At 36.8% G+C, this 18,995-nt stretch overlaps 1 non-coding gene across 1 annotated transcript; it reads left to right on the forward strand.

Annotated features, from left to right (window-relative positions):
* Position 1: 1 nt before the first annotated feature.
* On the forward strand, positions 2–8,686 carry LOC101412521 (uncharacterized). Its single transcript, XR_009181133.2, has 3 exons — positions 2–146; positions 6,927–6,992; positions 8,627–8,686. It is a non-coding gene; the product is annotated as an uncharacterized protein (transcript).
* Positions 8,687–18,995: the final 10,309 nt, after the last annotated feature.

Below are 18,995 nucleotides of genomic sequence, written 5' to 3' on the forward strand. Positions count from 1 at the left end.
AGGAGAGAGCTTAGGGGTTAGGGGCCGGAAGTGGATAGACGTAACCCGGAAGGGAATCCTTCTCTGGCTATACTGTTTATGTTTTTACGCTGCTACAGCTGCTTCCGCCAAGAGAACCGCGGAAGAAAAGATGGTGTGCGAGAAATGTGAGTTAAGGGGCCGCTTCTACCTGGGATGGAGGTCGGGAGACCCTAACTGGACTTCCCTTAGGCCTTTGCTCTCTCTCTGTTTTTCCTTCTACCTCAGGTAGATTCTAGCCTCTTTCTTCCTACCCTGCCCTTTGACCATTCCTACCCCTCCTCCAGCGACCGTATATCCCTTTGTGTTTTCCCTTCAGAATGGTCTCCGTTCTGCACCTCTTTGTCCATTTCCGTTGCCTTCTTCCAGCGCTGGATCTCCCCCCATATAGCTTCTTGACTGACTTTCTCGCCTCACAGACCCTCAGAGTTGGAATGGAGCTTCGATATCTCTTCTACTACAGCGAAATTTAGGAAATAAGAATATAAGACGCCTAGTTAAATTTGAATTTAACATAAACAATAATATAAGTATGTCCCCTGCAATATTTGAAACATGACTGTATTTGCCGCCCCTTACTATTGTAAACGTTTTGTCCCATGCTATGTTTAGGACATGCTTTACTAAAACATTATTCATTGTTTAGTGACACTGAAATTTAACTGAGCATCCTGTAGTATATCTAGAAACCCTAAGTCAGCATCCCATCTAGTGGCTTATACATTCTTTGCCCGAATACTTACAGTATTGGAGCTGGGGGTTGGGTTCTCTCACCACCTTCAAAACAGTATATCCCGGGAGCAGATGTGGCTCAAGCGGTTGAGTACCTGCTTCCCACGTGGGAAGTCCCGGTTGAGTTCCTGGTACCTCCTAAAAACAAACAAGCAAACAAAGGAAAAATCCAACTCAGAGGAGCTGATGTGGCTCAGTGGTGGAGTGTCGTTTCCCACATACAAGGTCCCAGGTTCAGTTCCCGGCCATACCTCAAAAAAAAAAAAAAAAAAAAAGAAAGAAAACAGTATATCTCCTTTAATGCTACCCAGTTATTCTAATGCAAATCCTTGAGGTTGCCAGAAAACATCTTATGGCTTTTTAATCCTACAGCTGTATGTCTATATGTAGATATATGTGTGTGAGTATATATTTACATACATACATATATATATTTATATATTTTTTTAAGGAGATGCTGGTGATTGAGAGTTTGTTTTTTTCCATTTGTTTGTTTTTAGGAGGCACTGGGGAGCAAACCCAGGACTTCACGTGGGAAGCAGGCCCTCAACCACTTGAGCTACATCCCCTCTTCTTCATATATACTATATATATATTTATTACAGCTGCCATATCCCCAAGTCTCACTTTCCTCGGATTAAACATACCTGGCTCTTATCTTTCTTCCTGTGACATGGTTTCAAGTCTCTCTCATCCTAGTTACTGTCTAGTGAACATGATCTTATTTTGTTTATAAAATTTGGAGACACCCATGGGTTTGAATCACAGTTCTTAATTTTAGGTAAAAGACTGGGCATGAATGAGTTACTTAATATTTCTTGGCCCCAGTTTATTCATCTGAAAAAATGAGAATAATAATTCATGAGGTTTTGTGAGAATTAAATGAGATAAGGTAGGTAGTTCTTGGTATAAAAGTGCCTGGGAGCATAAGCAAAACTGGTCATTTTCATTATATACTACCCACCCCTCCAGCATGTAGCAATCAGAATTAAACTGCTTCATTCTGTATGAGGCATAGTAGAACACCCACCTTTGCTAGATACTATTATACCATGTACCATTGTTTTCTCACATTAAACTTAAAAAAAAAATAAATTCACATACCAAAGAAGTCATCCATATAAAATGTACAATTATGGTTTTTAGTGTATTGACAGAGTTGTGCAGCCATCTCCTCTGTCAGTTTTAGAACATTTTCATTATCCCCAAAAGTATTTTAAGTTTTTTGTATTGACATCCTTTAACTCTTCCCCATCCTGCATATAAGCAATTTTTGGGGGGTTTGTTTGTTATTTCAGTGAAAGTCATGGACATATTTTAAAATTATGCACCTGCCCTGAAGTCTTTTATCTTTTGTGTGCAGTTCTTAAACGTGTAGGTTTGGCCTTTCATGTAATTTGTGCTCATTCTTTACATTTTAACTTTTTAGAGGGCAAGAATTCTACCTGGTTTCACTGGTGTGTAGTGCCTCTTACTACTATAAGTGCTTTGTCCTAGGGAAATTGAGGATACTGGGTAAAAGAGTTAATTTCTCAAGGTAGATCATAGCTTTGGGAATCCAAGATCTGATGTGGTATTAAAAATATATATTTGGTCTGAGACACGATGTGTCATAAAAGGTCACCTTCTTAGTACTATTTTTTACTTCTCTTCTATAAGTCTTAAAACTTTATTAATTTTTTTGGTCCATTACCTTTCAACCTCCTATTTTCTTGTTCCTCAAATAAAAATATACCCTCTTTCTTATATTTTTCATATATATTCCAATCTACCAGTTAATTCCACTTAACCTATAAATAAGCTCAAATCTCTCTTATACATAAGGCTCCTTTCTCAAGCAACCTTCACCATAAAAATTTTTTAAAATACTGCAGTTTGTTATCTCCATATTTTCACAATTGCTTCTTAGCACCTTATACTACAAACCGATTTTTACCTTACCACACTATTGAAAGAATTTTCAAAAGTTCACAAGTGATCTTGTAGTCATCAAGTTCAAAAACCTTTTTTCAGTCCTGCTATATTTCTCTGTAGCTTTGATAATTCTTGACTAGCTTCTCCTTGAATTTATTTCATCCTAGGCTTCTTGACCATTGTGCTTGCCAAGTTTTCATGTTTCTCCTTCCTTCCTTAAAGTGGATGTTTCCCAGTGATCTGACTTTGACTTTTTCTTCATTCCTTTTTACCCTTTCCTTTGAGAGTGTTTGGGTTCAAATAGCATATTTATGCAGATGAATGTCTAATGCACATCTCTAGTCTTGACTTTTCTCCTACTTAAGCACCAGTTGAACATTTTTCCCCCACACACAGTATTGGGAAGCTCTACCCAGTTGTTATCTGGTAGTCTAATACTTGCAGGATTGAATTCATCATATTTCACAAATCTGTACCTTTTTTGCCACCGTTTAATGACATTCTAATCCTACCAGTTACCCATTCATAAAGCCTCAGTCAACTGTCATCCATTCCCCTCATCCCTTTGTAAACCTCCATCCAAACTGTTGCCTTGTCCTTTTATTTTACTTCCATACTGTACTTCAGGTTTTCCCTAGCCTCTCATTTCCTGCTTTAATTCCCTAGTTTAGATCCCAGTCATTCTGACTTAGACTAATGTGATCTCTTTCCATCAGCTCTTTTCCTGCTCAGACTGCTCTCCCTGCTCTAGGCTCTCCACTCTCTAAAGCATCCTGTGTGCAAGTATGGGGAGAATTGCACAAATGAACTGTTAGAACCTCTTAGAATCCTCAATTTCCCTGGGACAAAGCACGTACAGTTATCAGAGACACTGCTCACAAGTGAAACTAGATAGAATTCCTGTCCTCTAGAAAGTTCCTGATTTCTAAAATCTCTAATACTTGTCATTAATCCTTTACTTATCTTTAGTCAGCTTTCTCACCCATTCTTCTTAATGACTGTTCTAAACTCTGTAGTTACATTAAGCTTCCCCTAGTTTCATCTAACTCATTCTCTATTGACATATATATACCTTCTTCCAGGTAAAAGAAAATTGCAGTTATCAGATGCGAACATTCTCAACTTCTAACTTTTACTATACCTATAAACATATCTTCCTACATACGTATCTTACCTCTTTCTGTTTCCTTATTCAAGGTAATGTCTTCCCATTTGTCTTTGTTCCTAACTCTTCCTTTGTGTATTACTTTCCTAAGGTGGCTGTGAAAAATTACCGCAAATCAGGTTGCATAAAATAACAGTAATGTAGTCTCTCAGTCCAGGCCAGAAGTCTGAAATCAAGGCTTTGGCAGGGTTGGTTCCTTCAGGAGGCTGTAATAGAGAAACCATCCCATGCTTCTCTCCTAGCTTCTGGTGGCTGCCAGCAATCCCTGGCATTCCTTAGCTTAAGGACACATCACTCCAGGCTCTGCCTCCATCCCCTGACCTTCTTCTTTATGTATCTCTCTGTGTCCAAATCATCTTTTCCTTTCTTTTATAAAGATACCAGTCCAGGACGATTTCTTCTGAGATCCTTAACTAATTACATCTGCAAAGGCGCTATTTCTATATCAGGTCACATTCTGAGGTTCAGGGTAGACATGGATTTTTTTTGTTGTTGTTGGGAAGACACTGTTCAATTCATGACACCACCTCTTCTAGATCCTCTATTTGTGATTATCTTTTCTGGAATCTTTTATTAGCTCCTTCTTCCATGTAAAAATTCTTGAGTCTTTCTCAAACTAAAAAAATTGAACCTTGATTCCATCTTTCCCTCTTGCATTTTCTTAATCTTCCTTTTTCACTCATGCAACAAGTATTTATTGTACTCTTACTAAATTATATATACCAGCACCAAAGGGTAAGGACCTTGCTTTATCCATTCTTATTTTGCCAAGACATGCCTTAGAGTAAGCATGGCAGATATTTGAATTGTACCTAAGTGGAAGTACAATCTGTAATTTCCCTGTTTACAAACCCTTAAACTCAGTGTCCACAGAATAATACTTGGATTTCTATCCTAGGAACCTGTCATTTAGGACCCTCCACAGTAAGATCCTAGCATATCTTTCCAACTTCGCATTCACTGACCCTTACCCTCTTCATATTTTGGCTAAACCAAACTACTTTACATGCCCATGTATGCCTTCTTTGAGTTTTCTGTGAGCTTTCCATGCCTTTCTTCAGGGCATGTCGTTAGCCTAGTTTGCCTTTGGCCTCTTTCCTCCTCTTTCTTCATAGTCCTATTATCACATATTCAGACATCTCTGCCCTTCTCAAAAGGTTCCTGGGTTTTCCTAACCAAGATTATTTCTTCCTCTGGAATTTCTCCTAGTACTTTATTTAGCTCTCAATTATACTTTTATTTTCTTAGCTTATATCTTAGTTGAATGGTTCTTAAACTCTTTTGGATTTCCAACCCCTTTGAGAATCTGATGAAATGCTGTTGACTCACCAGAAAAAAAAAAAAGGATATGTATCTTAGTTTTCAGCTGCTAAGATAAATACCACACAATGAGTTGGCCTGACATTAAGAATTTTTTGGTTTATAGTTTCAGAGGCTAGAAGGCCTGGTTCCTCCCAGGTTCAGTAGTAGTCTGACTGGTCAGCCATCCTTGGGTTCCTTGGCTTTCCTGTCAAGTGATGCCCTCTCTTTTCTTTTCCAGATTCCCCCTGATGTCCTACTTCTGGTTTTTCTCTGTGACTTTCTGACTAGGTCTGAATGTCTTCTGCTTAAAAAGGATAAAAACGTAATTCCTCCCTCATTCAATCGGGCTACACCTTAACTAAAAATAACATTTTCAAGATCTCACAACAGGTTCACACCCACAGGAATGCAGATAAACAGCATGTGCTTTGTGTGGTACATAAGTCAATCTGCCACAATAAACAGAGGGCTTGATGGCTTGATACAACTTCCCCATCTTGTTCACAGATCTCCTAAGGTGCACCTATGGTACCCCGGTTTAGAATAGCTGTTAGAGAAATCAGCATGCTATAAGTCCTTGAACTCCAGTGCTTTAATTCATCATTTTATTTTTCTCAGCACTTCGTTAAGTGGTTTATATTTCAGAATGCTTAGTAAGTATTTACTGAAGTATTCCTTCAGACTTTTCAGATTTGTTTAAAGTGTAGCTGAACAGTAAAAGCCTATTATGCCATCTTATTGTCATACAAATGTTATCAAACGGCCATTTATCCATTGCCCACAGTTAATGTCTTGAGTCTCAGTTCACTGGTCCTTGGCCCTTACCACAGCATTAATGGGCTTCTATTGTAATATGACTCTTTTTTTTTTTGTCTTTATTTATTTTTTTAATGTTACATTAAAAAAGTATGAGGTCCCCATATATCCCCCACTTCCCTCACCCCACTCCTCCCCCCATAACAACAACCTCCTCCATCATCATGAGACATTCATTGCACTTGGTGAATACATCTCTGAGCACCGCTGCACCTCATGGTCAGTGGTCCACACCATAGCCCACACTCTCCCACAGTCCACCCAGTGGGCCATGGGAGGACATACAATGTCCAGTAACTGTCCCTGCAGCACCACCCAGGACAACTCCAACCCCCGAAAATGCCCCCACATCACATCTCTTCCTCCCACTCCCTACCCCCAGCAGCCCCCATGGCCACTTTCTCCACACCAATGCCACATTTTCTTCTATTACTAATCACAGTAGTTCATGAATAGAATATCAGTAAGTCCTCTCTAATCCATATTCTATTCCTCCATCCTGTGAACCTTAGAATGGTCACATCTATATCAAGAAGGGGCTTAGATTCCACATGGATGCTGGATGCAATTCTCCTGCTTTCAGTTGTACGCACTCTTGGCTCCCAGGTATGGTGATTGACCTTCTTCACCTCCGTGTTAGCTGAGAGGAGTAAGTCCAATAAACCAGAGTGTAGGAGTTGCAAGCCTGTTGAGGCTCAGGGCCTGGCTATCACATGGTTAGTCCAGAGATTCAGGTCCCCTGGGTATACACTAAACCCCAGCACCAACTACAGATCCAGTAAAAGTAACAGGAGAGACTTATGGACAAAGATCATAAGTCCAGCTCCATCACACAGAAACACAAACTCCAAAGTAGGGCCAACAGACATGGCACTGAACTCCAACTGCCATAACAACTCTTGTACCTTAAGCACAATGTAATACATTTATTAGATAATAAATTCTAACTTCCTGTTCTGTTTCTGTCTTATTATAACAGGTGAAAAGAAACTTGGTACTGTTATCACTCCAGATACTTGGAAAGATGGTGCAAGGAATACCACAGGTATAGTTTTTCTTTTACAAGATAGAAATGGAATCAAATACTTTAACTGTTTAGCTTTCACATTACTTGTAAAATGAAACATTTTATGTGTACCAAGTATTCTATCTGTTAAACATTAAAGAATAGTGGATCCCCAAGCAATTTAAATATCTTCTTCTATTTAAGTTCTCTCCGTTATGTGGTAGGAGTTCCTGATATGGTAGGTAGGAGATAGTAGAATTACTGTATGATTTTCAGGTGATGAATAGCTCATGGTATGTGGTTTAATTCAGCTTTATTAAGTCTGTATTTAATTCCACCTCTCTTTACATGATTTTTATATTCTTGAACAAATCATTTAGTCTTTCTCACCTTCATAATCAAATACTTTTGGTAAAGCCATTTACAAAGGGAAGGAAGAACAATCTTTTACTGTATTCAAGGTCTGCAGTGCCAAAGTAGTGGCTTCTAGATTTTACAATATTTAGACTAAAATGCAATTCCATTCCTAAAGTACTACTCTGAAGTCTGAGAAATGAATTGTGTTTTATACAGAGTTGTATTGTTTTCCTAAGAAATAATTGTTTTCATTTTAAGTAGTGTCTTTTTTTTTTTTAAAGATTTCTTATTTATTTTTCTCACCTTCCACACCCCTCAGTTGTCTGCTGTCTGTTCATTCGCTGTGTGTTCTTCTGTGGCCGCTTGTATTTTTGTCAGCGGCGCCAGGAATCTGTGTCTTTTTGGGTCATCTTGCTTCGTCAGCTCTCTGTGTGTGTGGCACCACTCCTGGGCAGGCTTCACTTTTTTCACACAGGGCAGTTCTCCTTGCACAGTGCACTCCTTGCACATGGGGCTCCCCTACGTAGGGGACACCCCTGTGTAACACAGCACTCCTTGCATACATCAGCACTGCATGTGGGCCAGCTCACCACATGGGTCAGGAGGCCCTGAGTTTGAACCCTGAATCTCCCATATGGTGGCAGACGCTCTATCAGTTGAGCCAAATCCGCTTCCTTTAAGTAGTGTCTTAAGAACCTAGCTATTGGGAAGCAGGGTTGGCCCAGTGGTTAGGGCGTCCGTCTACTACAGGGGAGGTCCGCGGTTCAAACCCTGGGCCTCCTTGACCTGTGTGGAGCTGGCCCATGTGCAGCGCTGATGCACACAAGGAGTGCCCTGCCACGCAGGGGTGTCCCCACGTAGGGGGGTCCCACACTCAAGGAGTGCGCCCCATAAGGAGAACCACCCAGTGCGAGGGAAGGTGCAGCCTGCCCAGGAGTGACGCTGCACATGCGGAGAGCTGACGCAGCAAGATGACCCAACAAAGGGAAACACAGATTCCCATGCTGCTGACAATAACAGAAGCAAACAAATAAGAACGTATGCAGCAAATGGACACAGAGAACAGACAACGGGGGGGAGGGGGGAGGGGGGAGGGGAGAGGGGGAAGGGGAAAGAAATAAATAAGAATAAAATAAAAATAAATAAAAAATGCTAGGAGAAAAAAAAGAACCTAGCTATTAAATGAGGATTTTAAAACAGTTTTGATATAGGTTATTCTATAGGTAAGAGATTAAAGAAGAAACTTAACTAATTGGTTTTCATTATATAAATGTATAGAAATAACCCACTAAAATATATGTGTATTTTGATAATAGAAAGTGGTGGAAGAAAGCTGAATGAAAACAAAGCTTTGACTTCAAAAAAAGCAAGGTGGGTATAGGAGCATACATAAAGCAGTCAAATTTCTGTTCTTTTTAATAAGCATGTTGGAGTGAATTTAGTGTATATCATTCTGTTGTGATAAAACATGCAAAGCCAAGCTATCTGTTGATTTCATCTTGTTCCTCCTACTTATATCATCATATGAAGATATTAGTGCTTCTTTCTATAATCTCATCAGAAAAACATGACTTTGATTTTATCTAATTCTTAATTATTCTGTAAGTCAGAGGCAATAGGGAAATATGGAATGATCATATGCTTTGGAATCAGACCAAAATGTGAATCTAGACCTCTTGCTATCTTGCTCTGACCTTAAGCAAGTTAAGCCAGTTTTTTAAACTCTCTAAACAGAGTTTAAACTCTCTGAACAGAGAATGGAAATAAAAATATCTTCCATATAAAAGTAGTAATTGACACCATGCTTTATCATTTCCAGTGTTAAAAAGTCCATGAACTCTTCCAGCTGCTACCCCCTTCTCTTGTGTCTCTTCAGAGCAAAAGTTTCAAAAACCTATGACCTTTCTTAACATCCTTAAATTCCATTCTCTCCTGCCACTCTAGTCAGGCTTTCATCCCTTCCACACCACTGAAACTGTTTTTGTCAAGATCACAAGTGACACACAAAAACTTATGGTCACTTCTGTATTCATATCTTACTCTAAACAACTCCCTCTTTCTTAAAACCCTTTATTCTCATGGCTTCTGGAACACCTCATTTCTGGTTTTCCTCCCAACTCACTGGCTACTCTTTCTTGATCAAATGCTTCAGAACTCAATCCCAGACTTTTTTTTTCCTATTCATGATCTTCAGATTTCAAGGAGGAGATTTCAGATTAATAGATCTCTTTGTATCTTGTTATAATAACAGGTCTAATAGCTTTAAATTTAAACTATATGTTAATGACTCCCAAATTTATTATTTGGGAGCCCAATCCTGAGCTCTTCTCTTCCCTAAACTCCAAACTTATATATCCAGCTACCTACTTGATATATCCAATTTGATGTCTAATATTGCAAACCCTTTTTCTTCAGTCTTTCATCACAGTAATTGGCACCAGTGTCTAATCTAGTTTTTCAAGCGTTAAAACTAGATATTCCTTACTGTTTCCTCTCTTTCTGTCACCTCCCATATCCATCAGCAAGATATTTTGGCTCTCCCTTCAAAATATATCCTGAACCCACCACTTTCTGTCCATCTCAATCCTACTGCCCTGTTCCAAACCACTGTTATTTCTTACTTGGATACTGTAATAACTTTCTAACTATAATCCTCCTTCCTCTCCAGTCTCTTACAGTTCATTCTTCTCCTTTAAAAGTTCATGTAATTCCTCTGCTTAAACGCTCCACCACTACTACCCAACCCCCAGTGGTTTTCTTTTTCATAGAGAATAAAATGCAAGCTCTCCACCTTGCTCTTACAAGATCCTCCATGGCATGACCCTTCCCATTTCTCTGACTTCGTATTATACCATTCTCATCTGCTTTCATTGTACACAATCACCTCGGATTTGCCAACCTCCTCCCTTCTGAAAGGATTTGTTCTTGCTGCGTCCTCTGCCTTGAGCTTGCCCCTTCCAAAACTTACAGAGCTGGCTTCCTCTTGTTATAGCCAAAATGTCATTTCCTCAGAGAGACCTTCCCTGACCAGCAGTCGATGTAATATCTTCCCTTCTTTCCCTCATCTTTGCCACACTATCCAGTTTGGTTTTTCTGTATGGTACTTAAGGCTGTCTGAAAAGCTTGCTTTCTTATTATGGTATTTGTTCTCTTATTTACTGTCTATCTCCCTTCACTAGAATGTCAGCTTAATGAGAGCAGGGGCTTTGTCTGTTATGATCATCTTTGGTATTTAGAAGAGTAGCTGGCAAATAGTGGGCACTCAGTATAAATTTGCCAAATTAATAAATAGGTGTTTTATTTATGACTTCCAATGATTAGAAAAAATGATAATGCTTCTAGTATATATACTACATATAGTCCCTGGCACATAGTAGGTGCTTCTTAAATAATGGTATAAAATAGCACACTAGATTTAATCTTCAGTGCAATGTCACACAACGTATTGTTGGCTGACTGACTTATTGATATCTTCTATGACCATCCAGTTATCACTGAGTAAGTGGTTATTTGTACAGATTGTATAGTTTTCTATACTTTCAGTTTCTTTACACGCCCAAATTTATTCTGATATCATTAAAAAAATATCTATTACTTTTGGGTCCCCTAAATATCTCCTTTGGAAAGTATACTACTGTATTAGATTGAATTTTATAAGATGACACATTGATAAATGTGACATTGCTTTAACAAAAGAAATAATTCTGCAAATTAATTGTAAGATTACAGATATATTAATTTACATATTAGAATGATGAAATAGAGTTTTAAGAAAAAGTAATAATCTCCAAACATTCAGATCCAAACAAATTGAGCTTATTGAAAGGAAGTATAGTGTCTACTTTACCTTCTTTTGTAGCGAGTAAAGCCACATTAGTTTGGAAGCCCTTTATCCAAAGGAATTGTATCAATTAATTGAAAATGTCAGCTAAAATAGAGACTTGTTAAAAGATACACAAATCTTATTTTATTTTTAGCATATAACTGTGTATGCATTTATCAGGCTTTTCCTATGAAGACAAGGCCTTTTGAATTTGAGTCTGCTGATAAGAATTCTATATGAATTTTCTCACATAAATTATAACCAGAATATGTATTTCCAGAATCTTTAAAGTAGGGCAAGAACCAACACTTGCAAAGTGCAGAGTCCTTCCACTTAATGGTTTTTTCCCAGTTTTTAACATTTGCCTTACCCATACTTAATTCAGTAACACTTAATGATTCACAGTTACCTAGTGCATTTTACCTATAGCATTCAACTTAGATTTTAATGCATTTTAATTATAACATTCAACTTAGTTTTTATAAAATGTCATCAGTTTTTATAATATTTAATTATGTTACATAAGTAGAATGAAAATATAACTGACATAATCAGATTTGGGAATAAATACAAGTGACTCTTGATAAGCATGCAGTGTACATGGAAGGAACAGGAGCTGTGCAGGCATACTAGAGAGTGACCTCCCAGGAGGAAGAGAGCCAGGCCTCTCAGTTGTAGAATTTGATAGAGGGAACGGAGAACATAGACTAATTCCATGCATAGCTTAAGAGAGTTTCTGTTGTTTTAACATTTTTCTTTCTTTAAAAAATAATCCCTAGATTTGATCCATATGGAAAGAATAAGTTCTCCACTTGCAGAATTTGTAAAAGTTCTGTGCACCAACCAGGTTCTCATTACTGTCAGGGCTGTGCCTACAAAAAGGGTAAGTTTCTTTTAGTACTGTTTTTCTATTCAGATCAAATCTACTCCATTTGTTATTGATTTGGATAACATAGAAAAGGAGTAGCCTTTCATAAATCCTTTATAAATTATTCAAATACTCTTTCCTCAAAGGCAAAAAAAACTTAGAATTTGTTCCTAGTTAAAAGTATACATTTTCATTTTCTCTTTTTTGATGCTGTTAAATTATGTTTTAAGCTTCAAAACTGACTTGAATAAACTAAGCAGTTGATATTATGATTTGATTGCTCACATATTTTCTTTTGTTTTAGGCATCTGTGCAATGTGTGGAAAAAAGGTTTTGGATACCAAAAACTACAAGCAAACATCTGTCTAGTTGTATTGACGTTTCTGGCTTTCTACATGATTTAACTTTTTGCTTTGAAATTTTAAGACATTCCATAGATGTGTACATTAAAAATAGCATGTTTTAAGACAATTAAGTTTAAACAAAGGAAGTTAATCAGTATTCATTTTTTTGGCTCTCAAGAAGTTCTGAATAGCAATTATACAACTAGTCTTCTGCCATAAGTTGTTCTTTTCCTTACAGCCATTATCAGATTGGAATAAGTGGTGAATTTAGTGAAAACACTTCTCCATTTCTATATGCACTTTTAAAAAAATCAATTTTATTGATATATATTAATATAGCATAAATCCCCCAAGGTATACAATCAGTGGAATTTGCTATAATCACATAGTTGTGCATGCTATGCACTTTTTATTTAACATTATTCAGTAATTCTTATTTTCCCCTCCTTCTGTTTTACAGACATCGCCAAGGTGCGACCGTCATTGATACTTTGCTCTGAACTCAGCATCTAGGCTTATAATCCTTACTTCATTCCCTTATTGGTTGCATAGTTCTTAGAATCAGCAGTCACTTAATTAGCTGCACTTTCTTAGGGTATTTCAATATTTGAGGACCATTATTGCTGAATGGTTCCTTAGTAATTAATTAGCCCATACTCAAAAATTGGATTTGTGATTTTCAAAATTTGTTCTTGAAGCCACTGTGCCAAGAACACGAATAACCCCCCATGTGTCCAAGTGATTACACTGTATTTTAGAACAATGCACATACACACATTACTTTGAATTCAGACCATCATGAAAACAAACAGATAATGTTCATCCATGATAATTTGTCATGAAAATCAATCACCACTCCTTGGGAAAGTACTTTGAAGCAGAAAATAAACTTTTTAAACATCCCCCCGCCCCCCCCCCCCCCACACACAAAGAAATAAATAGAAATAACAAACCTCTTGAATCTTTTTTATAACATTGACTACTGAAAGACTATTTTGAGGTTTCAAAGAAGGATTTTTTTTAATGCTGCTTTAAGAGATTTATGTGTCTACATTTGAGACCCGCAGCAATAAACAGTATTCTTTATTGCCAATTGCAGTATGCTTAAATAACTATCAGTATAAAATGTGTAAAGTAGTTGATGTGACAATATGCATGGTATAGGTATTGCATTTTTATTTGTTTTAAAATTATTGTGAAAAGTAAAGTTTTACCCATTTAAATTCTATACAAGTTTTTAAAAATAGTTTTTTCTTTAGGATATCCCAAAAGATTATCAGGCTAGTACAGAAGTATAATAAATAACAATAGCTCTGAGGACAGGAGTTATCCTCATGCTTTCATCAATTTGGGATTTTTAATTAAAAGCATAAGGGACTTGTAACAGGACCTGGTTAAAGATTGTCACAGATCCATTGATAATTGTGTTGATTGACTTTGGAGAAGAGTGTATCGTTCAGGTTTCATCTGAGATCTGGGCTTCCAAAAAACTCACATTTCATATTCATGCCTTGAGGAGTCTGCTTCCATGAGTGGGATCCAGTGGCCAAACTCAGGTTCTCCTATTAAGATTTTTAGTATTTCTTCCCAGAACTGAATATAAGTATTGTAAATCTTCATATTATCATAATAATAATATTACTGCCATAAATTGAGTAGAAGTAATGGTTATTAGATGAGAAGTAAATTCCCTAAAAGAGAAAACAAAAAACATTTTTTTAAAGGAAGGCATAAAAACTATAATATAAAATAAGATGACAAAATTAAGGCCAAACATGACTTTTATCAAAGTAAATGTAAAAGTGATAAAAAGAATCTCAGATTGCATTTTTTTAAAAACTAGAAACGTAACAATAGAACACTTAAGTAAATTTTGTTTGTTCATTGCAATAGTTAGCCATCAAAATGGTGTTAGAATTCCATACATGTACAGAAGTTTGTTGATACATATATAAATTATCTGAAAGCTATTACTACTGTTTTTCTCTGTGACATGGGACTAGGTGTTGAGAAAAGGGAACTTAGCCTTTTGCAGCTTTATGCCAACCACCTAATACTTTTTTTAGCTCCTAGTTCCTTTCCTGAAGGGGTGGGGTATGGGAAGAGTTACTAATAATATTTTTAATATCCTGGAAATATTTCATGCATTTATGTTGAGACCAGCTCAGCAATAGGTTTGCACAAAGGGAAGGCAACGCGGAACTGAAGAAGTAAAAGGACAGAAAGAAAGAAATGAGAGGAAACAAAGATGGAACCAGGGGACTCAACCGCTTCTGGAACTGAGAGCCTTGACCCTAGTTTCCACATCATAGTTATTAGAAATTACAAAGCAGTAGTTATGTATGTTTATTTTCAAGGCTGCTTATTATTAAAGCTGCCGCACCGGCAATGCTAGGGAGCAGGCCATAACAAAGTTCAAATGTTTCCACATGCAAACAATTTTCGTGCTGACCAGACAGCGTTCCGTCTAGCCAAGGCCAGTGTTCCTAAGCCCACACTTCTTATCTGCATTATGGAAACGTTTCAACTTCAAGCTATTTCCCACACATTTACATGAACACATGTGTGTATATTTGTTTTGGGAATTTTAAGTGGAAGAAAAATATATACATTGTTCTGCACCTTGCTTTTGCTTTTTTTTAGTATTTTCTGTTTGTTTTATCATTTTCAATCTCTTGTAACATATTTTTTTCCCTTGATCCATTTGACATGTCAAGCCCTTCATCCTTTAATACTATTCGTTTATTTCATAACAATCAAAGTCTAACCTAACTGGAATACAGTTATCAAATTCAGGAACTTAACATTGCCATAATACTTCCATCTAATCGCCAGTCCATATTCCAGTTTCATTTGCTGTTCCATTGAAAAATTTATTTTCAGCTATAGAATCCAGTGTAGAATGGCAAATTGTATTGCCATGGTTCCTTAATCTGGAACAGTTCCTCAGTCCTTTATCTTTTTTAATGTTGATATATTTGAAGAATATCAGACACATCCCTCGATTAGGATTTTTCTAGTGTTTCCTCATGGTTAGATTTGGGTTATGCAGTGTGGGCTGAATGCTTTAAGGGATGTGCCCATCTCCAGATACCACACCCAGGCACATACTATCCCTTTGCCTCTTACGGGCATTGTTACTTTTGATCACCTTGGTAAGGTATTGTCCAGTGTCTCTACTGTATAGTTACTTTTTTTCCTACAATTAGTTATTTTGTGGGGAAAAATTATGTGAATACGCTATTCCTGATCAAACCTTCCCCTCCAGATTCAGCGTCTTTTGATGATTCTTGCCTGAATGAATTATTATTATAATATTTGTAAAATTGTGATTTCCTGACTCCATCATTCCCTCTATTTTTATTGTCTTTCTGCTGTAAGAAGTTGTTACCTTTTGTCTATTTATCTACCATCAGTATAGAATAAATTTTTTTTCCCTGAACCATTTGAGAATTAACTGCAGATACAATACCTCTTTACCACGAATACTTAAATGTGTTTCCTAAGAGCAAGGATATTTTCTTACATGACCATGGCACAATTATCAAAATCAGGAAACTAACATTAATACAATGCTATTATCCTTTTCATGTTTCACTGTTTCAGTACTATTCTTTATGGGGAAAAAAATTGGTCCACAATCACATATTACATTTAGTTGTCTTTAGCCTCCTTTAATCTGGAACAATTCTTCAGGCTATCTTTAATCTACAAAAACGTCAAGGTCATAAATGCATAGTTCAGTTATTTTATAGAATGACTCTTAATTTTGTTTTTTCTGATGCATTTTCATGATTGGATTGTGCTCATGGGCTTTTGACAGGAATACCACAGACATGACATGCCCCTTTCAGTGATGTCATTTGTCCCATTACTAGGATGTTAATTTTGATCTTTTAGCAGGTATCTGCTATAAAGTTTTAATTTTTTTCTAATGAATTACTATTTTTGTGGGGAGATACTTTGAGACTGTACATATTCCATTTCTCAGCAAACTTTCACTAATTTTAGCATCCAATGATATTTCTTGACTGAATCAATTGTTACTGTGATGAGATTTCCAGTTTTATCATTCTGCATTTGTTAGTTGACAGTCTTACTCTAAGCACTTTTTCCTTTTCCCACTTATTTATTTATATTAGTATGGACTTACGGATTCCTATTTTATTCTCTCTGTTTCCATCATTTGTTTAGATGTCAGATTGTCCCAGATTTGGCTGGTAGGAGGGCTGGCTCCTGGGTCTTTTTGACATGTTGTTATCATTCATTGAGCAATTCCTTTCTTACACGTGTCACAAATTTACCTGGGTTTTTTCCCCTCTATCCCACTCATGGAATTGGCCATCTCTCCATTAGTGGAGAATGGTACTTAGAAATTAAGCTCTGGGTCTCCTGGATTACCTTCACTAGGTCCCTTCATCTGACAGATCTAGGAAACATATTGGAAATAACAAGTTTTATTTTAATCTTCAACTTTACTCCAACCCCACAGGGTTCTTCCTTGCCTTCCCCCATTCCATATTTGTATCTTCCTTCATGTGGTAAGTCTGACTCCCAAGTACATTGACATAATTACTCATTTATAGAACATTTTATATTGGGCTTGTATACAATTTGTAATTAAAAATAATTTTAATTTTTTAAAAATTTGGGTAAACTCACAGGAGACTTACACATGTGGATGTCACTTGGGAATTTTTGTGCATTTGCTCCTTCCCAGAAATAAATTTGGAAAATGAGCTAATGGTACTTTATCAATTCATCCAACACTTTTGGGGCCTCTACTATATTTTTATCCCTAGTTAGAGTGCTGTTATTGGTTCCAAAATCAAAATTAAAGTTTTAAAAGTAATTGTGTGACCATAGGAATAAGAACAGTATATTGAAAGGATAGTGAGTAAAGGGAGAGACCAGGTCATGTGCAATGATTCTAGGGGGAAAAAAATAAAAGGAACCAAACTAAAGTGGTACTGGAAGAATGGAAATGAAGGGACAGATTTGAAAGACCTGGTAAAAGAAGACTTCAGCAGAATTGGTGACTAAATATAGGGGTGTGGTAGATTGAATCATGTTCCCCACATAGACATGTTAAAGTCCTAACCCTCAATCCTGTGGGGATACAGACTCATTTCTAAATAGGATCTTTGAAGATTTAGATGAGGATGGAATCAGGGTGTTCCTTAAGCTGATATGACTGCAGTCCTTACAAGTAAAGAAAGTTCACACATGGAAGTATAAATCACAGGAGGAGTCAAAAAGAGGCAGATCACCATGTGACAGGCAGAGATTGGTTGCCAGCAGGACACCACCAGGACACTACAGACTACGGAGAAAGCATGACCTGTTGATGTCTTGACTTTGGACTTACAGCCTCCACACTGAGAGCCAATAAATTCCTGTTGTTTAAGCCAACCAGATTGTGGTATTTTGTTATAGCATCCTTGACAAACTAAGATGGGAAAATGAGGTGAGTCATAGAGGGTCCCATTTAAATGTGGCAGTAGTAGTTCTGTCCACCAGATGGCAATGATGCTTTTTCTTAGTTTTAATTTTCTATAATGCTGAAAGATTACAGTTTCAGCAATTTAAAGATCAAATAGATGAACTTAAGTTTCCAACAAGATAGCCAGAGAAACTTAGCATACAGTAATAAAACTCCTGGAGACTTTATATATGCATATATGTGTATACAAATTATATAATTTGAATATATGAGTATGATTAAATTGGCAGGAAAGTAATGCTGATCCTCAGAGGCCAGAAATAAAAGTATGAATACAAATACAAAGGGGTAAACTAGCACCAAAGCCATGGACTTTTTAAGAACTATCCCAGTCCTTCAGGGTTTAAAGCCTTAGTTTTGATGGGCATCACATGCAGGGAGGATCAAAGACAAAGCCTTGTGCTAGCAGGGAGGTTAGATCAGAGACTTGCGCATAAAGCATGATGCCCTAAATGCAACAATTTTTATGGGCCTACTAGAACACTTCCATGCAAATACACAGGCTAAGACAGTGGGATACTTTAATATCTTGGTCTTAGCTCTAAGAAGAGCAGGGGAAATAAATCTCTCCAGAGAATTCTGCATAAAGAAAACCAAAAGGAAAGGTCTGGCATAGATCCAATCAAAGATCCAGAAGGAGCTATTTGTCTACTTTTGTAAGATTTTTAAAAAATGAAATAGACTTTTTAGACAAGTAAATGAATTTAAAACCAACTGATCCTCACTAAAGAAATTTCCAAAACTGTACTTCAGGAAGAAGGAAATGACCTCCCAAGGAAGGTCTGAAATACATAAAGAATGATGTGTTCAAAAAAAGTATGTAAGTAACTTAAGACAAATATTGATTATGTAAGATGATAATATCTAATTTGTGGGGTTAAATACTGGGAAACTAGCGTATAGTTCACTTGATCAGATTAAGTATTCATGAAGAAAAAAACTGATAAACATGACTTGTTATCAAAGAATTACTAGAGAATAAAAAGTTAGGTGAAGTGAAAAATACATCAATGAAAAAGCAGAAGTATAGAAGCAAAAACAAAGGACAAGGAACAAAAGATAGAAATCCAAATATATATATCTAATAATGTGAATACAAATACTAAATATTCTAGTCAAAGGAGTCAAATAGTGTCACACTGGATTA

The sequence above is a fragment of the Dasypus novemcinctus genome, chromosome 17 (assembly GCF_030445035.2).
Source record: "Dasypus novemcinctus isolate mDasNov1 chromosome 17, mDasNov1.1.hap2, whole genome shotgun sequence".
Lineage (NCBI taxonomy): Eukaryota > Metazoa > Chordata > Mammalia > Cingulata > Dasypodidae > Dasypus > Dasypus novemcinctus.